General features: G+C 42.6%; 1 non-coding gene across 1 annotated transcript; it reads right to left on the minus strand.

Annotated features, from left to right (window-relative positions):
* Window positions 1-625: 625 nt before the first annotated feature.
* LOC122150000 lies at window positions 626-732 on the minus strand. Its single transcript, XR_006163433.1, has one exon. It is a non-coding gene; the product is annotated as a U6 spliceosomal RNA (small nuclear RNA).
* Between the last annotated feature and the right edge of the window lie 10,221 nt (window positions 733-10,953).

Below are 10,953 nucleotides of genomic sequence, written 5' to 3' on the forward strand. Positions count from 1 at the left end.
GAACGCTGGCAGTTCAAACCCACCAGCCACTCCTTGGAAGGAAGATGGGGCAATCTACTTCCATAGTGATACTGCCTCGGAAACCCAAGGAGGGGTAGCCATGAGTCAGGTCCGAGTCGACGGCATATAACAACAACAAGAACATATAATTCTTGGTTGAAAATTTTTCTCTTTCAGGGTTATATATACCATCTCATTGCCTTCTCGCTTACATGGTTTCTGCTGAGAAATCAGAGCTTATTCTCAGCGGTTGCCTTTGGTAAGTAACTTTTGTTTTTCCCATGCTGCTTTCAGGATTCTTTCTTTGTCTTTGATTTTGATGAGTTTGATGATGGTATGTCTTGGTGATTTTCTTTTGGGGTCTATCCTGTTTGGGGTTCGTTGGACTCCTGAATGGATATAGTCTCATCTTTCATCATATCAGGGAAGTTCTCCTCCAACAAATCTTGAACAATTTTCTCAGTGGTTTTATATTTATCTTCCTGTTCTGGAATTCCAATAACACATAGGTTGTTCCTTTTGATGGTATCCCACATGAACCTTAGGCTTTCTTCATTTTGTTTTGACCTTTGTTCTGATTGATTCCTTTCCAAAGAGGTATTCAGGTATTTGTCTTCAATCTCATAAAAATATGGAACACTTCACGAACTTGTGTGTCATCCTTGTGCAGGGGCCATGCTAATCTTCTCTGTATCGTTCCAATTTTAGTATATGTGCTGCCAAAGCAAGCACCTCTCTTAGTTTTTAAAATATATTTTTATTATTACTTTTTTATTGTGATTTGGGTGAAAGTTTACAGAGCACATTGGTTTTCCATTCAACAGTTCATACACATTTTGCTTTGTGAGATTCACTGCAAACACCAAGGGTAACAGCACTCTTCCACTTCCTTCCTGTGTTTATCATTTCCTTCATCCTTCTTTCCTATCCATTCCTGCCTACTGAACTTTATCCCTGGGAAAATACTGCCACTTTGATCTCATATGGTTGATTGCTCTAATGAGTGCATACCTCCCTGGTATTATTGTTCACCTTATAGGTCTGTCTATCATTTGGCTGAAAGTTGAACCAGGGGCATGAGTTCAGTTCCAAGCTTGAAGGGTATCTAAGGGCCATAGTGTTGGAGTTTCCATTAGTCTATATCAGACCAGTAAGCCTGGTCCTTTCATGATTTTGAGTTTTGGTCCACATTTTCCTCCCACTCTACCTGGAACTTCCCATTGTGATGTCTTTCAGTGATAGCTGGGCACCATCTAGTTCTAAGTCTCAAGGCCATGGAGAGTGGGGTTCATGTGGTCCATTAGTCCTTTGGACCAACTGATTCCTTGGATCTTTGATTTTCTTCACTCTTCTTTACTCCAGACTGGGAGAGACCAATAATTGCACTTTACATAGCCACTCATAAATTTTTAAGGCCACAGTGGCTGCTCACCAAAGTACAATGAGCCTTCTACCTTTTTTCTTGTGACACTGCTCCATGTTTGTAGTACCCATTCTAGCCCTCTCCAAGTTGTACCCTATTTAATGGGCCTAATAAGAATAGAAGGAACTCTGGTAGTTCAGTGGTTAAAGCATTGGGCTGCTAACCAAAAGGATGGTTGTTTAAACCCACCAGCCCCTCCACAGGAGAAAGATGAAACAGTCTGCTTCCATTTACAGCCTTGAAAATCCTATGGGGGCATTTCTACTCTGTCTGATAGGGTCACTATGAGTCAGAACCAACTCAATGGATCATAAGAATGGAAGGTTCCCCTGCCCACCTCCACCCCCCCCCAAAAAAAAAGAATAGAAAGTCCCTGGATGACACAAGCTGTTTGCTCTTAGCTACTAACCAAAAGATTGGTGGTTTGAATCCACTTGTGGCACCATAGAAGAGTATGGTGATGTGCTTCCATAACGATTACAAGCATGGAAACCTTATAGAGCAGTTCTGCTTGGTAACATATGGTGTTGCCATGCATTGGAATCTACTACAGGGCAATGGGATTGGTTTGATTTGGTTTTAATGAGAACATAATTATGGTTTTCTCAAGTTTAGGAGCTCTGGTAGCATAGTGCCTAAGGCACTTGACTGCTAACCAGAAGGCTGGCTGTTCAAACCCATCAGCCACTCCTTGGAAGGAAGATGGGGCAATCTACTTCCATAGTGATACTGCCTTGGAAACCCAAGGAGAGGTCACTATGAGTCAGGTCTGACTCAATGACACATAACAACAGTGAACTCTCAGATTCCCTTCAGAGTTTGATACTCTTTATGTAAGCCTTTCATGCTTGGGCACTCCCATCCCACCCCCAGGAAGCTCTGCCTCTCCTAACAGTTGTCTCTCCTGAGCTCAGATCTCAAGCTCCGGCCCTGGCCTCTCTCACAAGCCTAGCTCTGTCTTTAACTCAAGTCCTGCAAATCTCCATTTCAATGTCTCTGGAACTTGGCTATGTTTTTGTTATTGTAAAACTCTAACAAGAGGGAATCTAACTCTCAAAGGACACCTAACTTGTCCTTCTCAAGGAAACCCAGGGAAAAATGGTGCTGGGGTCCTTCCCCAGGACGAGTCTGATCATTCATCAAGATCAGAACACCACAGTCTTCTGTGCCCTAGAATTAAAGAAAAGCCAGAAGCACCATTCAGACAGGAAACCAGGAACTTGGTGATGAGCCTGAGTGGGCTATATGGACTTCAAAATAGGAGGAGAGCTATTCTGTCCTTTCTGGCAATTGGGAAGGGCTGATGAGAAGCAGCCAGACTGCAGGGACAAAGTGGTTCCACACTTAAAATCCTGGGCCAAGAGACACCCAAGAAATGGAGCTACAGACAGTGAACATGCTTCAGACAGACTTAAGTGAAGATAAGTACAGTGGGGGAAGAATGTACCCCATCATCCTAAATGCATTTTCTGGCATATTCCTGTCCTATAAGAAGTAGACAGGTCTCCTTTGGAAAAATAGTTTGGGGAAAGCTGGGCCAATAAAGTTCAATAGGCTTCTTTGCTGCAGGAATTCTCAGAGCCATTAACAAGTGAAAGTGCTTTGTAAAAGGGGATGGAGTGCAGGTTCCCAAAAGTACTAGGCCATATAATACTTTTTGCTCTCTTCTCCCTTCCCTTCCTCCCTTTCCTCTACCTGTCTGTTCCTTCCCTTTGCCTCTCTTCTCCCCACCCCTTCCTCTTCCCTTTCTCTTTTTGTCTCTCCCCAACCTCCCTCCTCTGCTTGTTCCTCTCCTCTCCTCCCTTCTTCCTCCTCCTCTTTGTACCTCTCTCTCTGTTCCTCTTCTCTCTCTCTGAAGAAAGAAGCTGTGGAATGCTAGAATTTTATATGTAGTAATTAATGTTGTGTGTCAACTTGGCTGGGATATGGTTTTGAGTGGCTTGGCAGCTGGATGTAGTTATTCCCCATAAAGAGAGTATAATCATCTCCATGGTGGAATCTGTTGTGAGAGCCTAGGGAGTTGCTTTCAGGGTGTAGCCTGCTTCCAGTATATAAGGAGAAGCTTTGAAGAAAGTCTCTAGCTTTTTGGCACATGTGGATCCTGCATTTGGCTAGGTCTTCATCTTCAGTTCCTCAACTTGAACCAGTGGCCTGGTGTGTTTCCTGCCAATCTTGGGATTGTCCCATTTTACCCGCCAGTCTTGAGTTCATCAGCCTCAGCAGCCAGCAGCTGTGTGAATTAGGAGACACCTCCAGTTCCAGTGTTCCAGGAACAAAAGGTAGAGAGCTGAAGCCCAAGGTCAAGGAGCTTTTACCCAGCTCCTAGAGCAAGCACTCTAAATCTGGACTTCAAGCCTCCTAAATTGTAAGAGAATAAATTCCTATTAGCTAAAGCCATCCACTTGTGGTATTTCTGCTATCGTAGTGCTAGAAAACTATTCTGGTTACCTAGTTCCACTCTGACAGGAATATACCACATATGGGATTGCCTTAACAAATAGGAGTTTATTCTCTCACAGTTTGGAGGTTTTTATTCTGAGTTCAAAGTGTCAGGCTCTAGGGACTAGGTGAAAGCCCCTCAATCTTGGCTTCAGCTCTGCTTCCTGCTCCAGGCCCATTGAAATGAGAGGCTTTTCTTCACTTAGGTAGCTGTTGGCTGCTGAGGCTGACAAGCCCAAGGTTGACAAGTAAAAAGGCACAGTCCTGATGTTACCAAACCACATGAAAGGCCATTAATTCAAGTCCATTGAAGTTTGCAGGGCATGGGAGGCTCTTGAACGATGACACAGCTACATGCAGGGTTCAAGCGTGCCATAAAATAGAGACTATCCACAAGTCTTCTCCTTATATACAGGAAGTAGACCATGTCCCCAACACAGCCACTCAGCTGCTGACACTTGATTCCACCATGGAGTTGATTACCAGTCTCATCATGGGGAGTACTCCATCCAGCTGCCCAGCCACTCAACCAGGCCCAGCCAAGTTGACACACAAACTTAACTACCACAAGAACAAAACAGGATGGAACAGATAAATAATTGCTCCCAGCATGACCAGATAAAAACATGTTGGGAGGACTTATGTTGTTGTTATTGTTAGATGCCCTTGAGTTGGCTCTGACTCTTAGCTACCCTATGTACAACAGAACTAATCACTGCCCAGTCCTGGGCCAGCCTCACAATCCTTGCTGTATCTAAGCCCATCATGGTGGCCACTCTATCAATCCATCTCGTTGAGGGCCTTCTCCTTTTTCGTTGAAGTATGATATCCTTCTCTGGGGAATGGTTCCTTCTGACAACATGACCAAAAGCCAGACTTTGTCTGGTCATTGTCACTTCCAAGGAACATTCCAGCTCCACTTGTTCCAGGGCAGATTTGTTCGTTCTTCTGCCAGCCCACGGTACTTTGAGTATTCTTCACCAACACCACACTCAAAAGTATCAACTCTTCTTCTTTGGTCTTCCTTATTCATTGTCCAGCTTTCACATGCATATGAAGAGATTGAAAATATCATGGCTTGGGTTAGGCACACCTTAGTCTTCAAAGAGACATCTTTGTTCTTCAGCACTTTAAAGAGGTCGTTTGCAGTTGATTTTCCCAGTGCAATACATTGTCTGATGTCTTGACTGCTGCTTCCATTGGTGTTGATTGTGGAACTAAGTAATATGAAATCTTTGACAACTTCAATCTTTCTTCTTTTATCATGATGTTTCTTATTGGTCCAGTTATGATAATTGCTATTTTCTTATGTTGGGATGTAATCCATACTACAGACTGTAGTTTTAATTTCCATCAGTAAGTGCTTCAAGTCATCTTCACTTTAAGCAAGCAAAGTTGTTCCTCTGCATATCACAGGTTGTTAATGAGTCTTCCTCCAATCCTGATACCACACTGTTCTTTGTATAGTCCAGCTTCTTGGATTATTTGCTCAGAATACAGATTGAATAAGTATGGTGAAAGGGTACAACCCTGAGACACTCCCTGACTTTAAACCATGCAGTATCCCCTTGTTCTGTTTGAATGACAGCCTCCTGGTCTATGTACAGGTTCCTCATGAGTACAATTAAGTGTTCTGGAATTCCCATTCTTCTCAATGTTGTCCACAACTTGTTATGATCCACACAATCAAACGCTTTTGCATAGTAATAAAACACAAGTAAACATCTTTCTGGTATTCTATACTTTGAGCCAAGATCCATCTGACATCAGCAATGATATCCCTCGTTCCACATCCTCTTCTGAATCCAGCCTGTACCTCTGGAAGTTCTCTGTCAATATACTGCTGCAACCATTTTTTAATTATCTTCAACAAGATTTTACTTACATGTGGTATTAATGATATTGTTCAATAATTCCCACATTCTGTGGGATCATCTTTCTTTGGAATGGGTGCAAATATGGATCTCTGCCAGTCAGTTGGCCAGGTAGCTGTCTTTCAAATTTCTTGGCATAGATGAGTAAGTGCCTCTAGCATGGTATTCATTTGCTGAAACATCTCAATGGGTATTCTTCAATTCCTGGAGCCTAGTTTTTTGCTAATTTGTTCAGTGCAGGTTTGACTTCTTCCTTCAATTTCATTGGTTCTTGATCATATGCCACCTCCTGAAATGGATGAAATCAACCAATACTTTTTTGTACAGTGACTCTGTGTATTCCTTCTATCTTCTTTTGATGTTTCTGCATCATTCAATATTTTGTCAATAGAATCTTTCAATACTGAAACTCGAGGCTTGAATTTGTTTTTCAGTTTGTTCAGCTTGAAAAATGCCGAACGTTTTCTTCCCTTTTGGTTTTCTAACTCCAGGTCTTTGCACATTTCACTATAATAATTGACTTTGTCTTCTTAAGCTGCTCTTTGAAATCTTCTGCTCAGCTCTTTTATCTTGTCATTTCTTCCATTTGCTTTAGATACTCTCCATTCAAGGGCAAGTTTCAGAGTATCTTCTGACATCTTTTCCATCTTCTGGTCTTTTCCTTTCCTGTCTTTTTAATGACTTTTTGCTTTTTTCGTGGATGATGTTCTTGATGTCATCCCACAATTCCTCTGGTTTTTGGTCATTGGTGTTCAATACATCAAATCTATTCTTTAAAATGTCTCTAAATTTGGGAGGGATATAATCAAGGTCATTTTTTAGCTTTTGTGGACTTCTTTTAATTCTCTTCCGCTTCAACTTGAACTTGCATATGAGCAGTTGATGGTCTGTTCCACAATCAGCTCCTGACCTTGTTTTGGCTGAAGATATTGAGCTTCTCCATTGCCTCTTGCCACAGATGTAGTAAATTTGATTCCTGTGTACTCCATCTGGTAAAGTCCATGTGTATAGCTGCCATTTATTTTGTTGAAAAAAGATGTTTGCAATGAATACATTGTTGGTCTTATAAAATTCTATCGTGTGATCTCCAGCGTCATTTCTATAACCATATTTTCTAATTACCAGTGATTCTTTTTTGTTTCCAACTTTTGCATTCCAATCACTAGTGATAATCAACATGTCTTGATTGCATGTTTTGTCAATTTCAGACTGCAGAAGTTGGTAAAAATTTTCAATTGCCTTGTCTTTGGCTTTGGTGGTTGGTGCATAAATTTGAATAATAGTAGTATTAGCTGGTCTTCCCTGTAGACATATGGAAATTATCCTATCACTGACAGCCTTGTAGTTCAGGATAGATTTTGAAACATTCTTTGTGACAATGAATGCCACACCATTCTTTAATTTGTTACTCCTGGCATAGTAGATCATATGGTTGTCTGATTCAAAATGGGCAAAACCAGTCCATTTCAGCTCACTAATGCCTAGGATATCAATCTTCATGTGTTCCATTCCTTGTTTTTAACCTCCAATTTTCCTAGATTCATACTTTGTACATTCCACGTTTCGATTATTAATGGATGTTTGCAGCTGTTTTGTCTCATTTTGAATCATATTGCATCAGCAAGTGGAGGTCCTGAAAGCTTTACTCCATCCACATCATTGATGTCAACTCTACTCTGAGGAGGCAGCTCTTCCCCAGTCGTATTTTGAGTGACTTCTGACCTGGTGGGCTCATCTTCTGGCACTGTATTGGACAGTGTTTCAGAGCTATTCATAAAGTTTTCCAGTAATATATCAGACAGTGTTTCACTGCTATTCATAAGGTTCTCACTGGCCAAATCTTTGAGAAGTAGATGGCCCTTTCCTTCTTCCCAGTCTGTCTTAGTCTGGAAGCTCTACTAAAACCTGTACTCCATAGACCCTGCTGGTATTTGAAATACTGGTGGCATAGCCTCCAGCCTCACAGCAATGTGCAAGCCACCACAGTATGATCATCTGACAGATGAGTGGTGGAGAGGACTTACAGGAATCCAGAACTGTGGGGTTCTTGGGACAAATCAAGTGCATGTAGTCCCTGTGAAGAACAGTCAAAATATCTTGAGGCTAGGAGACAGAGTCTCTTGAGGCCAACAGGCCTGAAGTGAGAGAGCCTCATGGTGGATGCTCCTGGATGTGTGTATGTACACTTAGGCAACCACACACACCTAGCCAGGGCAGCAGATGAGCAGAAGTATCTCATTGTCCAGGCTGGTTATACATTCTGAAAGGGATTAAAGAGCCACCCACCACCCCACCCAAAGAAAAAGAGCAGAGAAATCTAGGACTTTTTTTTTTTTTTTTTCCATTTTGCTGGTTAATCAAGCCCAAGTCTTTGACTCAGTGGTGTAACCTTTTAAGAGCTCTTTCCAGGAAGGCACGTATGGAATGAAGGAGAGCCGTCTGACCTCAGAGAAAGCAGACTGAGTTGTCCTGGTACCTCCCCCTCCCAGCTGGGATCTGGAGCAAGCCTCAAAAATCTCTCTGATCCTCCACTTCCTCATCTCTGGAGGAGGGCAGTGAGCCCTCCTCACAAGGCTGTTGTGTGGAATAAACTAAGCAAGCATACCCTTCAGTAGACTTTAGAAGCAGAAAAGCACTATTTAAGTGCTTGGAATAGTCAGGGGCTATTACAAGGGATCATTAACCTGCAGGAAACTTGTGGCTGCAGGGAAACATGTGGAGAGCAGAGCAGAGGAGGGGGAGCAGCTGAGGGAGTAAGATTGTGTCTTGATGATACCTTGACTCGCCCTTTTAGTACCAGTCACCAGAGTAGTTCACTCCAGAGCCCGCCCTGGACGGGTGAGCTGGGCTTAAGAAACTTTGCAGTTTTCTGTCCTTGGTGCATGCCACTCATCAAAGAGTTCCTGCTGGCTTTCCAACTCAGCACTCCTTAAAAGGGGAGTGACTTAGTGGTTCTCCCACTTCAGTTGTTGTGTTGTAGTGACACTATAGGATAATAGAGTAGAACTACCCCAGAGGGTTTTCTAGGCTGTAATCTTCATGGGAGCAGATTGCCAGGTCTGTCTCCCATGGAGCAGTGGGGTGGTTATGAACCACTGACCTTTCAGATAGAAGTGAGAATGCTGAACCATTGCACTGCCAGGACTCCTTTCAACTTCAGTCCATCTTGTTAAAATACAAATTGCCAGGCTCCACCCCCGGTGCTTCTGATTAAATAGAAATTTGCATTTCTAACAAGATTCCAGCCAATACTAATTCTACTGGTCCCGAAACTGGGATTTGAGACACATTGTCTGTTTTAGGCTGAAACCAGGCTGGAAAGTTCTGGGAGCTTTCACTTTAGAGTTTAAGGATTAAAGCTATCTGCTGGCTTTAGGCGCCCTCCTGTAGCCCCTTCCCTGAAAACTTTATGAACTATATGTTTCAATTAGTGCTAATGGGACAATTGGGTCTTGTTGTCTGAGGCTTTAGTGAGGATGGGGGAGGATCCTGCTTGCTCTGCTATATACTGTATAATAATCACACAGCCCCCTTGCCACTAATAATGATGTTGGTGCAGTACATCTCTTTCATGCTGTATACTTTTCCTCAAAGGATGCACACATTTGTTTTGCAATTGAGAAAGTTAGCTAAGGTCTGACTCAGGCCACTGCTGTTTGATTTGGTCAGTTTTTGGTTCTTGCTTCTGTGGGCTCAGAGCATTTTGCTAAGTGCCAGCTGCTGCCCTGTGACCTGAAAAAGCCCTTCAACCACCAGATGGGCTTGTGCCTGGTGGTGGTTACAGCTGGGTGATCTAGTAATTGCTCCAGGCACTGTTTCCTGCCCTTACCCCCAGTCTGTCCTTGGCCCCTCCCCACACATGTTGCCAAGTTACCTGCCAGTGCTTACGTCCTATCTTCACCGCGCCTATTTGGAGCATGAGCACGTCCTGCTGCCTGGCCGTTCTCCCCATCTCTGAGGCGCTGACCAACCACTATTCTCATTTAGGCACCAATGTTCACATCAGTGACCTCCCAAGATCAGAAGCAGAATAAAATCTATGCTTATTCTCATGTAATTTTTTTTTTGTTTTTTTCTCACCTCATTTCTCTACTCTTCCACTCAGATTCTGATTATATCATTCCTGGGGTCCAGTTTTCCTCCAGGTTTTATTTTATTTTAACCCTGTGAAACTTACTTTATGTGAAATAATAATTTTTATCCATCTCATAAAGATATCTCGATCTATTTCCATGAGTTTGTTTCCTGTCAGAAATTTTGCAACTTATGAAAACTTGCTTTTTATAGACTTCTTAAGAAGCAGAACTACTACCCCTCTGTCAGTTTGTCATTCTGCAATGTTTTTTTGTGTTGCTCTGATTCTGGAAGCTACACCACTGATATTTCAAACACCAGCAGGGTCACCCATGCTGGATAGGTTTCAGCAGAGCTTCCAGACAAAGACAGGGTAGGAAGAAAGTCCTGGTGATCTGAAAATTAGCCAGCGAAAGCCTATGAATCATAACAGAGTATTACCCAATATACTGCGAGAAGAGGAACCTCCCAGGTTGGAAGGCCCCCAAAATACACAGATGTCACAACAACAGACTTGAGCACACCAACTCCCATGAAGCTGGCACAGGGCCAGGTGGTGTTTTGTTCTATTGTGTATGGGGTTGCCATGAGTTGAAGTTGACTTCTTGGCAACTAACAACACCAAAGTACCTGAAACAGAAATGGCATTGTGAGGTTGGAAACCCCAACCCTTTCTTTGACAGAAGAGGAGCTAAGACTTTGGAAAGGCAAGACTCTTGTCCAAGTTCACTCTTTGATTCCATGACAAAGCTGAGGACTGAACCCCAGCTTTCTGACTTCCAGGTCAGTAAGTGCCCCCCTCCCGTAGAAACAAGTCTGCCAGAGAAATCTAAAATATCACCCAGGATTCTCTTCAGCTATTATTGGTTTCATAAATGTTTTGGGATTCGCCCTTGCCCATCAGAAATGGTTGAAGGGAGTTAGATTTTTTTCTTGAAATCACAATCCTCCATATTGGAATCTTAAACATCTGTCTAGCAATTAAAATTCTATGATGAAATTGAATGAGGGTAGAGGAACTGCTGGCCACAGAGGATATATTGTCATGTTATATTTCATCATTTGTCTAGATTTACTTTAAAAAGGGCCTCACATTGATTTTATAAAACAAAAGGACACCTTGAATAGAATCAGACAGGACTC

This window comes from Orycteropus afer, unplaced genomic scaffold (genome assembly GCF_000298275.1).
Source record: "Orycteropus afer afer isolate SDZICR_OR568_19922 unplaced genomic scaffold, OryAfe1.0 scaffold00072, whole genome shotgun sequence".
In the NCBI taxonomy this organism is placed as follows: domain Eukaryota; kingdom Metazoa; phylum Chordata; class Mammalia; order Tubulidentata; family Orycteropodidae; genus Orycteropus; species Orycteropus afer.